The following is a 16,446-nucleotide window of genomic DNA, read 5'->3' as shown; positions in this document are numbered from 1 at the left end:
TGGCATTCGGCTCAGGCCCCCCGGGAGTTCTCTCCTGGTGAGACCAAGAGGCATGAGATAGAGGCTATGCCCAAGGACTGAGGCCAGTTGGTGGCCCTGGTCACACTGTTGCTCCTGAAGGTTGAGACCTGACTCAAGCTCCCTAAAGTGTACGGCAGCCCTCAAGCCACCAGCCTGGTGGGGAGCTGGCCCTGCTTCAGGCCCCATACCCCTGGGGGATCAGGGGCAGCAGAGGCCCCCTCAGCCCCCTCTGAGCCAGGCTGGGGAGGGGCCAGGCCATGGTGGGCTGCCCTGGGTTCTAATGCTCCCAAGGGAGGCCTTCTGGTTGTTTTGGTGGTGTGATCCTTACCTGGAAGTAGGGGGGCCTGTGCCATCCAGATCCAGGCCAGTGTGTGTGTGGGGGGGGGTGAGTGGGAGGAAGAGAGGCCAAAGCCAGGTGGGCCCAGACATCTGAAATGGCTGTTTTGCTATTTTGTTAGGTGGATCCCAAGCCCAGGGCTCTGTTGATCAGCTGCCACTCTCTTGAGGGATGGGGGCGGTGGGAGGACTTGCCACAGGCCTTGTATGATGATGAGATGGCCAGAGGCAGACAAGAGGGGAGGGCAGTAAGGGGGACTGGGGCAAACGTCAACGTCCCAAGCCTCACTGCGCCTCCCCTAGGGACTCTCTTATTAACTATTCCAATCCCAGCTCTTCTCTGGTGGATGGAGCCCAGGAGGCTGGGGACACAGCAGCGGCCCCACAGCCTGTAACTCCACCCCACTGCCAGCCAGGAAACTTCAGTCAGTGACCACTCAGGGCACTGCGGCCTCCTGCCACCAATCAATAGGCAACCAGGAGAGGCGCCCAGCTTCCTCAGAGAGGGAGGAGCCTTTCGGAGGGGGTGGTGGATTTCCTGGGTGTTGGGGGTGATAAGAAGGTGAGCGGGGAACTGCGTGAGGCTCTGGGGTCATGTATGAAGAGGAAGACAAGCACCGTGCCAGGTTCAGCCTGGTGTATTTCCTCATCCCACCCTCCATCCCACCCCTCCCACTTGGACTGGTCCCCTTCCCCTCTCCCCACAACTCACAGGTGCTCAAAGTAGCCTGTGATTCTCCTTATCGTGGTTTATAATTCTCTGTTTTCTAGATGGTTTGATTAATGTCTGTTTCCCCACAGACTGCGGGGTGGTAGAATTAGGATGGCAAGGCTTTGCTCCTCTTCATGACTGCCTCCCCAGCACTTGGTACAGGGCCTAGCACATAGTCGGCACTCAATACACATTTGATGAATTAATGAATCACAGAATAAATTCCCTCATCAGATACCACCAGCTCTCGGAGGGCAGGAGCTCTTTTTTTTTATTTTTGTATCCCCAGCTCCTGGTACCTGCCTAGTATAAAGCAGGTACCCACTAAATTGTGTAGGATGGAAGATTAGCTGGGATTAAAGTGGGCAAAGAGGAGTTTTTGGAGATGCATTAGTGAGATTCATACTGAACTGGGGACACTCCAGCACTGCTCGGGAATGGGAAAGCTCTGTGAGAGTCCCGGCCCCTGGTAAGCTCTCACCTCTGGGAAAGCTCAGGGAAGACTCCAGCGGGGAGCAGGCGAGCAGTCTAGGCCAGGGCCAGGGACCAAGGTCACACGAGTTGTTCATTCACACCCCAGAGCCTCCTGGGGGTGGGGACTTGGGTCAGGGCTCCTACAAGTTCCCCTATTTAGACATGAGGGGCTTGTGGCCAGGGGATACTCTGGATTTCAGGCTACTCCCTGCCTTTGCAGAGCCAGGAAGTCTCTCTGTCTCTCTGTTTCTCTCTCTGTTTCTGTCTCTGTCTCTGTCTCTGTCTCTGTCTCTGTCTCTGTCTCTCTCTCTCTCTCACACACACACACACACACACTCACGGAACTAAAGGGACATCAGACCAGGGGTGGGTGGAGTCCTGTGCTGGCTCTGGAGTAGATCCCCTGCACTGTCAGCAGAGCGTTTGCGCTGTGTCCTGGGAAGTGAGGCTCCCTTGGGGCTGCAGAATCACGCAGGCCCTCTCATCACGGGTGTGCTTGCTGGGCCTGTCTGGGATGTCAGGATAAACTGCAGAGGAGGTAGTAAGTCTCCTGGAACTCAGGTCTGGGTGCCCAGCCCCACGTCTCAGGGCTTGGAAGCAGTCTGGGCCCTAAAGTGATGACCTCTCTTAGCTGCCATGTGGAAATGCTGGGGGGCAGTGGAGTGCCCTCATTCAGAACCTAAGGGTTCTTCTGAGCATCTGTCTGACCAGCCCTAAATAAGGTAAGGATTGAGACATACGTCAGGCCTGGCACTCCCAGTGTTAAAATCTTCCCTGAATCTTAGGATTTGAAGTCAGAGCTTATGTGCAACTGGTGAAAGAATTTAACCTCAAACTCTTGCTTTGTGGCTTGCAAAAATAAAATATGAGCCCAACCCAAACCAAAATGTGGGTGACTAACTAGCAGGCAAGTAGAGGGGTACTGTTTCAAAGGGAAACATAAACTTGACTTCCTTTTACTCAATGATAGAAATATTTACCTAGTATGGATGCTGGCACAGAGGTGTTTTTTTTTTTTCCCAAATATAAAAGGTTTATTTGCGGATCCTGGCAGGCCCAACCTATTTTGATAAAGGCTGACATGGCTTTCAAGGAACTGACTCTTTTTCTATGAACACGGCATCTCCTGAGGGGAGAGGTTCCCGGGAGTATGGAAGCTCTGGGGCAGATCTCTGTCCTGGGCTGTCAGGGTCTTACTCAGGCTGCAGCCACTAGACTGACACGGTGCTCACCAAAGCTGATCCAGAGAAGAGCAGACGCATGCAACTGTAAGCCCACTTTTTCTGTTTTGTTTTCCTTTAAGGCCTAGAGTCAAATGTGTTCTCTTCAGTGGGTGACTCGCGTCGTGAAGGCAGGGCTCGGATCCCAGCAAGCAAAGGACTGCTCTGACAGGTGTCTGCGTGCGTACTGGAGCTGGAGGGGGACAGGACAGGCCTGAGACCACTTCCGAAGGGTGGGAGGAGGAAGGGGGGTAACCCATCTGTGTCTTTCCTCGCCCCCTTTTAAACGCCAGTGTTTTCCATTCGCTGCTCCCCGGGTGCGCCTATTCAACCACCGGCTCTGAAATAGGGGCAGTCGCTGGGGCACGAGCGGAGCTGCCAGGAGGACCGTGGACCGGCGGGAAGGAGGGCGGTGAGCCGGCTGGATAACGCGCTGAGAGGCTCGCTGGAGGCCTGGGGCGCACAGCGCGTGGGAGCTAGCCTGAGGGCGGGGCTGGAAGTGTTGGCCCCGCAGGGTTGTGGCAGTGGGAAGTCGAGGAGGTTCTAGCGGCCGCTTTCCTTGGCCGGACTTCTCCAGGGCGCAGCGCTGGTGCGCGGAGAGTTCGAGGAGCCGGCGAGTGCCCCATTCGCCCCCTGGTGGCGCCGGGGACACGGCGGGTGCTGCGATGAAATGAGCTGTCCACAGCAGCACTGGCCGCTGCCAGAGGTCAGGCAAGAATTTGGCCGGGGGCTGGGAACTGGAGGCAGGCCGACCTCAGAAGCTGAAACGAAGTTGATTTGAGATTTTAGGGTTTCCACTGAATCCACATCTGCACATGCCTGGTGAGCCTTCTGCCAGCATGGTGAAGGGCACCGAGGGACCTCATTCCTCACTGGTCTTCCCTGTCCCCCAGTCTCCCTGAAAATAAATCTCCTCCTCATTCTCACCCTTTCTGGGAAATATCTACCCGCCTTCTACTGTGACCTGATATGGAGGTGGCCATTGTCAGCCTAACCACACCCCAGACCCTGCAGCAGGGAGCTCTTGAGGCAGTGCCAGAAGGCTATTAAGAGAAGATCAGCATTCAATTCTGAGGGTCCACTGGGAGCCTGGCACAGCCGTAGGGGCTGTGGGAGGTATAAGTCCTTGCCCTTTGGTTGCTTCCAATCTCAGAAGACACACTCTGATGACAACTGGCACAGCAAGTGGACTGCAGCAGGAGCCTCAGGGAAGAGATGGTGGGCATGGGCTGGAGTGCGAACACTGATGCACTCCATTGATTGCACTCAATTGATTGATTGATGCACTCCATTAGGACTTGCCAAGCAGACGGGATGTGAAAAGAGAGAAGACATTTCTAGCCCAATCTAGAGTGAAGTGGAGGGCTGGTGTGGGAGAATTGGGCAGGTGCAACCCCAGAGGCCTGGTAAGGGTCTGCTTCTGCAGTGGGAGAGACAGAGACAATAGGTAGAGGAAGAGCTGGAGACCGGAAGCCCCTGTGGGAAGCAGGAGTGGTAGTCTGCTCTGAAGGCCTGCCTGAGGCAGGGAGAGGAAGGCTGCCATTTGCCAAGGGGCATGTGTGCTGGTGGGGAAGCAGAGGGCTAGGGCTTCTTTGAAAACAAAAAACAAACAAAAAATCATCAACCACCACAAAATAAAAAACCAAAGGGTTGGGTCAGACCCAGGTTTTCAAAAGGTAGGAGAAAGTCCAGGTCATGGCAGGGTAGAGTGAGCAGCTCCAGGCTAGATCCAAAGGCAAAAAGATTTTAAAAAGAGTGAGACCAGGCAAGGCAGGGCATGGCACTGGGGTATGAAGGAAGGACAAAGAAGCCTCTTGGAGAGGAGGAAGCCTGAAGGCAGAAGGCTGTCTGAGGGGCCAGCAGGGGGCGCAGGGGCTTTGGAACCTCAGGTCCTCCAGAACTGGCTGTAGCTGACAGGCTGTCAGGTTCTGTCCCACTTGTCATTCCATTTTCCTTACCGAAGTCATCTCAGGCAATTGGGGAGACCCCTTCCCACTCAGCTCCTGGCTTTGTAGAGAAGATGCAGCAAACCCAGAATGAAATTTCCAGGTCTCATTGTGCCCTTCTGCCCAAATCTGTCCAGTGAAAGTCTTAGAGGGTTGCTGGTATCTTGTCCCAGTGTCTGACCCAGAGAAGCCACCTTTCTGGCAGTTGGAGACAGATCATCATGTCTAGTCTCAATGGTGTGTCTCCACACTTGGCCTTGGCTTCCAGAGAGGCCTATCCATGCCTGGGATCTGAGCTGTTTCCTGGTATCCTCCCAATCTAACTCTGAGGCAGGCAGACACATAAGCCCTGGCTGCGCTGGCACTTCCATGGGGAGGATTGAGACTGCACAGAAGATGAGCCAGGAGAATCAGGGGCCAGCTGCCCAGAGCCAGCAACCACAAAGAATTTAGGCAACGGCCTCCCCTATGACCCAGCGGTCACACAGGGCAGGCTGTGAGGTGCTGGTCAGGTGTGGCAGTCCCAAAGGAAGGTGGAGGGTGACCACTGTCACCAAATCCTGTCATGGTGATGACTTTATCAGGGCATTCCACAAGAGAAGAGCAGCACTGGCTTGGGGGCCCAAAGAAGCACCATCTGGAAGAGGGGCCGGGGTCAAAAGATCTTCTGGGGTAAGAGTGGGGTGGGGAAGGAGGGTAAGGGTCCCTTTGCACAGAGCAGCTTTCCTTCCCTTTGTAATCAATCACAGCTAAAGAAAAGCCTCCATTTACTGATGATCCGCTTGAATTTCTCCAGGGCCAGCCACTCGTACCTTCTCCTTCTTTTACAAGGAGCTGGGATAAAAAACATGGGAGAAGCATGCCTCATTTCTTCATGTACGATGATTATGTGAGTGTGCTGGAGGTACGTGCCACAATTACATTTCTGTCCCTTGAAACATGCACCAAAGGGAAACATGGGTCTCTCAGCCACCTTTTACTGATACTCCTTTTTAAAATTTATAGACACAGCTACAAGTCTAAATCCCTACTATGTGCAAGGCATCGTGATTAGATGTTAGGTGCATGACCTCATTCACTCCTCACAGGAGCTCAGAGGCCCATCATCCTGACTCCTTGACTGGCTCCAGTTCCTAACCCCAGCCAGACACCAGGAGTTGGAATCTGTTCCCTAAACTGATAAAGAGGACACACTCTGGTTTTGGCGTCACTCACCGTGTGGTGGCTCAGTAAATATTAATTAATTCTGAGGACAAGCTGCACTTTGACTCACCTCCGGCTAATTAAATAAACCTGCCATGTGAATCAGCAGAGGGGACAGAGAGATGTCAGGCTGTGCCAAAAAGAAATTGGGCTGAGGTAAAGTAAGACTATTGCCCTCCAAGTAGAAAATCTACCTTGGCCTGCTTGGCTCTCTTCAAGTTCTCAGAAGGTGGGACCAGGGTGGTGGGCATGAGGAGTAACCCCACTTCTCAGAGAAAGTCTGGCCCCTGAAGCCCTGGAGAACTGGACGGAGGGAGGCAGGGTTCAGATGCCCACTGGGTACTAAGGGCCTACAGTAGAATGAGGAGTCTCTAAGGAACCAAGGGAGCACCACGGTACTCACCTTTCTCCAGCTCCATCCCAGCCCTGAGGCTTCATGTCTCTCTGGTTTTGGGTCAGCTGTGGGAGGTCTGGGGCCCATGGGAAAGGCCCTGCCAGTCGAGGACTTTTGGGGCCAGCAGTGCCTCATTGAGCTCTGCTTCCTATCTCCTTCCTAAAGAAAATGAGCCATGGCAATGTCCCAGACCCTCTGGAGGCCAGGCTTCCCCTCTGAAACAACTGGGAGCCCTGGGGCAAGTCATTAACCTTGCCAGGCCTGGTCCCTTCTTTGTAAAATGGGGAAATAGAAATGTCAGCCTCACGAGGTGGCTGCTGTGAGGATTCACAAAGAATGTGAAATGCACAAAATAAGGGCCCTGGAAGTAGAAACAAATTTATAATATTATAATGAAAATCATAGCTGGTTCATGATAACCAATTGTATCTCCCCCAATAATGCTAGGCAGTTCTGAGACCTAGTCTGAGTAGTTACTGGGGTTAAATCCTAAACTGTCACTTTGTAGGTGGTTATTTTCCTATATGTAAAAAGGGCGGACACCATCTCAAAATAATGTCATTAAGTTAACATGTAAGAATAAAATCTGGTAAGGTGAGGGCAGGGCAAGAGCCGAGAAGTGTGTGAGTCGCTGAGAAAGGATGTGACAGTGTGGCAAGATTCCTGTACCCCTTTCCCTCCATCTGAATCCCTCACTGCAGTCACCTGGGACCCCTCGCCCTTCAAGCCATCAGCCCTCCTCCTCCCCGGGGCTGGTGTTTGGAGCATGGCCCAGAAGGTAAAGGCCAACTCTGGGTGCCTATGGATCATAGCAGGTAGCTCCCCACCCTGTCCTCTCCTAGGGAAAGATGCACCTGTCACCACAGGTAGGAGCCTTGCAGAGTCCCCCAGAGCAGACAACAGTCACAAGAAAAATATTTACATTCGGTACAATGGAACAGATCAAATGTGGTTCTCAAAAAGCTCAGACTTGCAAGCTTTGGAGAAGGCCCAGGTTTGGCTCCTTTTAACTCCCAAATTCTTGTGGGATGTTGCAATTACTTGTGACAATCCCCCTCCCTGCCTGGGACTTTGATTTCAGATTTAAACATGTAAAACTGAGTGGCTGGCTGGGCCTTGAGCAACTTGGGGGGTGGGGTGGTGGTTGGCCAGGGAGAATTCTTTGCAGCATGTTGTGTTTCAAAGTGGGATCTCTAGGAATCAGACTCTGCAGCTATGTTTGTGTTACCACAACTTTTCAGCCACTGTGGCAGATTTCCTGTCCCTGAAATCTGTTCACTATGCTGAATGGCTCATTCTGTCCTTTGAAACGCAAATGTCTAGGAATCATTTCCTGTAATAGTCTTATGTTGGAGTAACATTCCAATCACTGTAACAAATTCCGCAGCCCTTACCCTGAAATCTTATCTCCTGGAAAAGCAGCAGGTGAAGATTCATTAAGGCCTCATGGGTTATTTTAGTGATGACTTGTGCTGATCTGGAAGCAGGAGATGATGCAGGGAGAGCCCAGTGGACATAGAAACAGGAGAGGAATATGGCTGGGCAAAGTGTGTCTGAGTGTTGTAACTCTATGTCCTTTCTGGGTACTGAGGTGTACATGCAAAGGCTTTAGGCAAACTGCCTATGTCTTTGTTTTGCTATTACTGATCTTTAAGCACATTGGCTCTTCTGGGGGTGAGGTGGGGATCTGGACCCATGTTGGGCCCCTGTTTCCTACTCTCTGGCTACCACACCTGATCTAAGAGCCCAAAAACTTTAGTTTTGGCCCTTTGGGCTTTCACACAGGCGACAAAACAGCTGGAGTCTGCTGTCCCTGAAAGAGACTTGAGCAGAAGCGCTGGGTCCTTCTTGCTTCACCCCCAGGCCTTTGGCAGTTAGCCTGTCCTAGCAGGCTGCCTCTTGAGGCTGGAATGCATGACAGAGATCAGAGATCAAAAAAGGATCTAAGATTCCTAGAAGCTCTGTGGAGTTGAGGCTGGTGAGCTGAGTGGATAGGTTGGTACCTGTTGGCAAATATGGGGTAATAAGTTCTTGCCTTTAGTGTGGGCAGCTGGCAGAGAACCATAAGCACTGCTGATCCCTTGAATACCTTGTGAACTCTCCTTCCAAGATTTCATCTTGTCTTGACAAAACTTAGAAATGACATAGAACAATGTGGAGAGAGAGGAGGAGGTCAGAATGAGAGGCTGTTTCAGACAAACCAGATCCTCAGAGAAGTCCAGACTAAAGGAAACATTAGGTTGTCCTACTCTAGATTTAAAATGTTGGAACTTTTAAGGGAACAATATGAGAAGAAAGATTCTGGGACTGGGATGTGAAGGCAAGGGAGAAGAAAGGTAGGAAAATCCCCCTGGAGCTCCATTGGGTCCTAGAAGGATAAAGCTAAGAATTCCTGAGCAAAAGTAAATGCTCAACTGTTTAATCCATTTCTAGGTGGAGTGAATGAGTAAGCTTGGTTCACAGGGTATGGCAAAACAAGGCTCTGATGGCTCAGGGCACCAGCCTAGGGAAGCTGAGAGAGAGCAGGAGTCATTAGAAAAAGAGACCGTCTCTGTTAGAGGCCTTGAAGAACACAGCTGAGATAGTTGGTTTCTAGTTGAGAAAACTCAGAATTGTAAAGATACCAACTCTCCTCCAACTTTATTTTTTAAAGATTTATTTATTTATTTTTAAAATTTATTTCTCTCCCTTTCCCCTCCCCAGTTGTCTGCTCTCTGTGTCCATGTGCTGTGTGTTCTTCTGTGACAGCTTCTATCCTTATCAGCGGCACCGGCAATCTGTGTTTCTTTTTGCTGCGTCATCTTGCTGTGTCAGCTCTCCGTGTGTGCAGCACCATTCTTGGGCAGGCTGCACTTTCTTTCATGCTGGGCGGCTCTTCTTACGGGGCGCACTCCTTGTGCGTGGGGCTCCCTTAGGCGGGGGACACCCCCACGTGGCAGGGCATTCCTTGCGCACATCAGCACTGTGCATGGGCCAGCTGCACACGGGTCAAGGAGGCCCAGGGTTTGAACCACGGACCTCCCATGTGGTAGACGGACGCCCTACTGGGCCAAGTCCGCTTCCCTCCAACTTAATTTAGAAAGTCAATAAAACCTCAACCAACCAAAATCCTGAAAGGACTTCTTTTCTTTTAATGAAATTTGACAAGCTTATTGAAAAGTACATCTGGAAGGAAAAAAGTATGCAAGGATAGTGAAAATAATTTTGAGGGGAAAAGACAGAAACATACTTCATCAAAACATACCCCAATGCTACAATAATTAAAATGGTGTGGTGCTGGTAGAGGAATATAAAAACTGTTCATGGGAAGTGGATGTGGCTCAACCAGTTGGGTGCCCGCCTAACACATGGGAGGTCCTGGGTTTGGGCCTGGTGCCTCCTAAAGGAGATGAACAGACACTGCAACCTGCTGCAACAAGCTAGACACTGCATCTGCCCAAACAAGCTAGATGCTACAAGATAGCAGATGCTGCAGCCCATGGGAAGTGGATGTAGCTCAGGCCACTGGGCACTTGCCTCCCATGTGGGAGGGCCTGGGTTAAGTTCCCGCTGCCTCCTGGAGATGATGAGCAGACACAGCAAGCAAAACAACTAGCAGACAGATGAGGGAACCATGGGGGGTGGGGGTGAGATAAAAAAATGTTTTAAATAAATCTTAAAAAATAATTCAATGCAGCAGACTAAAGAATCCAGAAACACCACACTATCACATGGATTTATAGGTGTCTTGAATATGATAAAGAGTAGTATCTGAAATAATGCTGGGCAGTATGAGAAATTCTGAAAAAAGAAAAGTTAGTTCCCTAACTCACACCATTTATGAAAGTAAATGCTGGATGGATTAAAGAGCTAACATAGAAAAACAACTATAACAGAAATATAAGAAAGTACATGAGATTATGATTATTATCTGGGGATAGGCCTTCTTAAAAAATCATAAAATATAAAGCCAGAAAGCAGAGGATTAATGAATTTGACTACATCAAAATAAAAAGCTTCTGAACAACCCAAGGCATAATTTTTAAGGTTAAAGGAATCAGTCTGTCTGGACTAAGAGATGGTTCATTCTACCAGGGAGCAGATGGTGAGAGTAAATGGCCTTGGAGGCCTGTCTTCTCCCTCACAATTCCCTCTCAAAAGTCAGAGTTTTCATGAGGCAGCAAGTAAATACCAGAGGGTGGCTTTTCTTCATTGTTTGTCATCCCCAGTGCCCTACAATCAAGAGCTAATTGGGGAGTAGATGTGGCTCAAGCAGTTGAGGGCCATTTCCCACATGGGAGGTCCTGGGTTCGGTTCCCAGTGCCTCCTAAAAACAAACAAACAAAAAACAACAAGCAAGTAAATGCAAAAAACAACTCAGGGGAGCCAATGTGGCTCAGTGGTTGAATGCCAGCTTCCCACAATATGAGCCACATACAAGGTCTGAGGTTCAATCCCCAGCTCTGGTAGCTCAAAAAAAAAAAAAAGAAGCTGATTCAAGTCATAGTTCATGGGTGGGTTAAGTGGAGCAGGGCACAAGAAAAAAGATGGTGAGGCAAGATGGAAGGATCACAGACAATTCTGCTGGGCCCAGATGAGGAGGGGGAGGAAGGGCTGGCCTCTCTCAGGCTTAATGGTCTTCAGTCCTTAGCTCCTTTTTCACAGGGTAGTTAGGGCTCAGGCGGCTCCTCCAAGACCTCCTTTTCCCTGCATAGAGAGACTTTCAGTAGAGCATGCAGAGAAAGTTTAGCCCTGTGTGGGCTTTAGTCACTTCCATGAGGCCCCTCAGGGCAGCCTAGGACGAGGGCTCCTGCACAGATTCCTAATGGCAGCGATTAGGTATGCGGCCATGTCCTTGGGTGGCTCTGCATGGTCTGATGGCTTCAAGAGAGAGGTCTATGCCCCATGACTAGACTCTTTCATTTCTGGAAAATACTCCGACTCATGGTCCTCAAAGTGAAGTGAAACTTTTGCTTCATGGAATCATCTTCAGCCAGCTCATCCTTGGGGATCAGACTGCTCCTTGAGGATCCTAGAGACCACTATGCTCAGTTACTTGTGAGCTGACTCTGAGCTCAGAGGGTGTTTGCTGATTCAGGTAGGATAACAACCACATCCATGTCTTTGGAAACCTTTGTGGCATTCTGATGCATTCCAGCAAGCTGGGTTGAACACATGAGCCTGGGATTTGAGAGGAGGGTACAAATTCTCAGTAAGGGAGATAGATGCCATTTTCTAACATGACCGATGGACCACAGCAAGGAATGATGGGAAATCAAAAAAGCAGGAGACATTATCAGGACTGGTCTCAACTGAAGCATAGCCTCAATGCTGGATTCGTATTCTAAGAAGCCTCAATCTTGTAGGTCCCAATTTGGCTTTCAGAGGTAGGGTTCAAGATTTGGAGGGTGAGGAGTAAGGAATAAATAAGCACAGTCAGAGACATGACCAAGGCACCTGGCCTCTCATGAAAGTAACCACAGAGGTAAGGAGAAGCCACTGACCTCTTGGAAAGTAGAGTGGACTATCGAGCTTAGACTCAATGGCTCCAAAAGGAAAGGAGGGGAGCCAATGTGGCTCAGTGGCTGAGCAGTGGCTTCCCACATATGAGGTCCAGGGGTCAATCCCCAGTCCTGATACCTTAAAAACAAAACAAGACAAAACAAAAAAACCAAAAAACATTAGGGGAGAGGATGTGGCTCAAGCAGTTGAGTACCTGCTTCCCATATATGAGGTCCCAGGTTCAGTTCTGGGTGTCTCTTAAAAACAAAACAAGCAAACAAATGAAAAAACCAACTCAGGGAAGCCAATGTGGCTCAGTGGTTGAGCACCAGCTTCCACATACAAAGTCCTGGGTTCAATCTCCGGCCCTGGTACCTCGGAAAAAAAAAAGATAATTTTATCAATTTATATAAATGCACAAATAATGGCTGAGTACCAACTATGTATCAAGCATTCAAATGAGGGCAACATCACTCCCCACCATTACTACCACCAACACATACCTAGCAAAGTCACCTGGACCTGCCTCCTCTTCCAAGATGAGACTGGAGCAGTCCACCATCTGGTACAAAATGTAGTGCCTTCTAATACTGCAACCAAATTTCAGGGAAAATAGGGGATATTTAGATACCTGAAACCCCCCAATTTTCCAAATGGATATGGCAGGCTTCAGCCAGCAACACAGGTCCAGTAAGGAGAATAACTCTCCTCTCTTTTGCCTAAGCAATCCTGCTGCCAGGCCCTTCCCATGAATAGTTCTGATGATCAGCCAGCCTGAAAGAGGCAGCCTCTTAGAGATCCCCTGGAAGAGGGTTCTGTCTTAATTTTTAGATCAGGACCAATGATTCTGAATTTACTTCGGCCATGCTCTCCCTTGAGGGTTTTGACAAAAGCTATGTATGGATCCTCTTCTCAGAAAAATATTCACTTAGAGATATAATCATGAATAAAATTTCAGGAACTCTATAGATTTCAAAAAGTCCCAGCTTAATAATTCTTATCAAAGGCAAATCATTCCTTTTCTTAGGTGAGAACTGTTTCCGGGCTGATTAACTGCTATCTTAGGTGTCCAACAGGTGAATTAAAATTCAGCATTGACCTCTAGTCATCCCACACTCTGGGCAGATGGCTGGATCTTTGCTGTTGCCTGTAGACAGAAGGAAGCAGAGCCCCTCCTAGACTGGGACCATATTTTCTTTTTCAAAGGAGCACTCTCCTCCATTCTCATCAGAAAACCTCAGATACCCCTGGCCTGGAACACAGACACCAAGTGACAAACCAAGAATAAATCTGGTCCAGTATTCAACTAACCTGTGAAGAAAGAGCTCCAGACTGGATTCCTCCTGAGCTGGCAAAAGAAAGGCATGGGGGCAGGTCTAAAGCTGAAATGGAAGGGGGTCAGAAAGGGTCCCTCACCCTTCAGCTAAATGCCGACTGCTGATCATTCTAGACAAGCACCTACCTGCTCTTTTCATGACCTGTCTACATGGAATGCAAAGTTCCTATCAATTACTCAAACCCCATATTTGTCTATCTTTTTTCCCAATAACAACAACAATAATAATAACACCCACCACCACCACCACCACAAGAATAATGATAATGTTTAAAAAAACTGTTGAACATTACTCTGTGCCAAGCACTGTGCTATAAACTCTTGGCATAAATTATTTCATTTAATCTACCTGACAATCAGATAAGGTAGGTACTCTTGTTATCCCATTTAAAGATGAGGAGATTAAGACTCAGAGAGGTTCAGTAGCAACACTTAAGGTCATGGATCCTGGATTTGCATCGAAGCCTGATTTCAAACCTAATATTTTTAACCTCTACCTCCATGGTCCTTTCCAAAAGTCCTGGACTCATACAAAAGCCTTGGAAATCCTCCAGAGTTATGATCCAGTTCCAAGTCCTTGCCTCCCTTTCACCACCCCTGCTAGCCAGGGATTCATTTTACAGAGTTGGTTGGAAATCCTTAAATTCTATCACTGTATGGCTTTGCTATTTGAGTCCATATTCTATAGCCCTAAATTTACCTTGGAGTCTAAATTTATTTTAAACTCAGCTCTGACCAGGAGACTCACATTTGCTTCTCAGGTATGGAATAAAAGGAAGGCTCTCTCTTCCACTTTATCCCTGGAAAAGTGTGTGTGTGTGTGTGTGTGTGTGTGTGTGTTGGGAGCAGTGGGGTGTTGTCACCACTCACATTTTAAAGATCAGGGAGTCCTGAGGAACAGAAAGTAGAGGAGCCAGAATTTGGTGAAATGTCACCCACAATGTTGGTGCTCTATGGAGGCCTTGTTTCTCTAGATGCCTCTTAACCCTCATCATTTGGAAATAGGGTACATCCCTCTTCCATTCCCCCAACTAGTGAAATCCAGGGACAGTGAGGGTCTAGCTCACCAAGAGAAAAGCCAGAAGAATGCTGCCCATCAGAGGCTCAATGGCCAGGGTGCTCTCAAGTACCCACCAAATGGCTAAAGCCTCAACCAATGGTGACTTGGAAGGCAAGTGGGAGCATCTAGCTATCAGCTGAGTCTGGGTTACTGTCCTTTCCTCAGAGCTTCATCTGGGGATGAAATCGCTTGGGAGAGGAGATGCTAAGGCCCAAAGAGAAGTGGGAAGTGCATGCAGGTAAGGAAGGTTGAGAGCAGTCACAGAAAACCATTCCATCTTCAGGGTCACTGCCCCAGGTGTCTCATAGGCCACAGGTGATATAAAATAGAATGACAGTGCCACATTCAAAGTGGATGAAGAAGGCAGCCCAGTGTCACATCTGACTCCCAGAAATCGTCTGGACTCAATGGAGTCCAGTTATTTAGTCCACAAAAATATACTGTCTGCTGTGTGCCAGACGGGGCTGAGTCCTAGGGATGCCACACTGATTCTACCTCACAGTGTCAGACCATCAACAGGAAAAAAACAAAAAATAAAAACAAGTAAGACAATTTTGGATGGTGATAGGCATTAGGGGTAAAAAAAAAACAAAAACAAAAAACTGAAAGAGAGCAGTGAGAGACTGGAGGGAATCACTTTAGTTTGGATTGTCAGGGGAGGCCTCTTTGAAGAGAAAACAGGAGAACTGAGGACTGACCACACAAAAAAAACCACAGCCACCCAAGGATCTGAGGGAAATACATTCCAGGCAGAGGGAAGAGCAAGGTAAAAATCTTCCTCAATGGGCTCAGTGCGCTTGAAAAAAAGAAAGGAGTGTGGCTGGAGAAAAATGAACAAGGGGGTAAGAAGGAGAGAAAGTTGGAGAGTTAGACAGAAGCCAGATCATGCTAGCCTTGTAACCAGAGTAAGAGTTAGAATTTTATTTAAAGTTGACATTTTTAAAAAGATCACTCTGGCTACTGTGTGGAGAATGGACTGCAGGGTAATAAGAGTGGTAGGAGGGAAACTAGCCATGAGGCTGTTAGGTGAGAAAATGGGTGACCATATATATAATTTGTCAGCCAAACCAGGATACCTGTGAAAGTGAATGGTGATGCTACAAACAAGCAGGGACCATATGCATAACCAGGACCAGCTCAGGCTACCTGGGACATATGGACATGCTGGACATGACAGGTTAGAAGAGTAGTTCTCAAAGGGTGGTCCCTGGACCAACAGCATCAGCATCATCCGGGAACTTGTTAGGAATGTAAATTCTCAGGCCCCTGAATCAGAAACTCTAGGGATAGGTCCAGCAATCTGTGCTTTATTGAGCCCTTTAGGTGATTCTGATGCAGACTAAGGTTTGAGAACGACTGAGCTAGAGTGCCAGTGGTGGAAGCAGTGAGATGTGGCTAGCTACAGGGTATATTTTGGATGTGGGGGGGCAAAGGCAACCAGAATCTGGAGAGTGCTCTGCTTTTGCCTTGAGCAACTTGTTGGTGCCCTTTACTGCAATGGGAAGGCCTGAGGTGTGGCAGAGAAATGGGGTCTGGGGGGGATTAAGCTTCTGTTTCAGGTGGTATGAAGTCAGAGTTCAGAAACAGCCACCTTTCTGAGCAAAAAAGCAGCTCTACCCGCCAGGGGGAGAGACTCACAAGGAACCAAGCTCTGCAGCCACAAACATTGTATTCTCAGAACAAGACTGCTTCTTAGGAGGCTCTGAATTTAGAGAGGGACTTTTCTCAAAGTTGCTCTGAGTGCCAGCCCAAGTTGTGGCCCCAAGAATGAGTGTGGAGGAAAGGGCAAGGAACCTTCCAAGTAACTGGCTGCTCAGGGGAAAACAGTTCATAAAGGTACAAGTAGGGATGCTTTCAGGTGAGGAACAAGGACCTGGACCTTGCCATGCTGGTTCTTCTCTTGGGGAGCCCAAGACTTGCCATTGACAAAGCTCTAGCTGAAGTCAACATGCCCTAGTCAGGATCATCACAGGAAGTTCTGCACATTTTGGCAGTTCTGCTATGACACAGTTCCCAGCTCCAGAAGAAAGAATCACTTTTTTTGGGGGGGGGGGGTAGTTGGTTCATACTCCTGGCCTGATGCCCTAGGACTGAGCATTTGTTTTTTGTTTAGAGTCACGGACTTAAGTCACAGCAGACAGGGAGCAGCAAACCCTCATCCCTGTATTGCCCAGAGCTGGACATGCGTGCCTTCAGCAACAACCGACAGAATACGGATGAAAGAACAAACAGGGAGTATGTGGTACCTCTTCTCACAGTGGTA

General features: G+C 49.0%; 1 long non-coding RNA gene across 1 annotated transcript in view; it reads right to left on the bottom strand.

The window, feature by feature from the left end:
- Positions 1–8,945: 8,945 nt before the first annotated feature.
- LOC139437091 (uncharacterized) overlaps positions 8,946–16,446 on the bottom strand; it is a 32,598-nt gene continuing 25,097 nt past the window's right edge. The window contains exon 2 of the long non-coding RNA XR_011646676.1: positions 8,946–11,925. This is a non-coding gene — a long non-coding RNA (uncharacterized lncRNA). The remainder of the gene's footprint in view (positions 11,926–16,446) is intronic.

This window comes from Dasypus novemcinctus, chromosome 2 (assembly GCF_030445035.2).
Source record: "Dasypus novemcinctus isolate mDasNov1 chromosome 2, mDasNov1.1.hap2, whole genome shotgun sequence".
NCBI lineage: Eukaryota > Metazoa > Chordata > Mammalia > Cingulata > Dasypodidae > Dasypus > Dasypus novemcinctus.
This window is presented reverse-complemented; position numbering and strand designations above follow the sequence as displayed.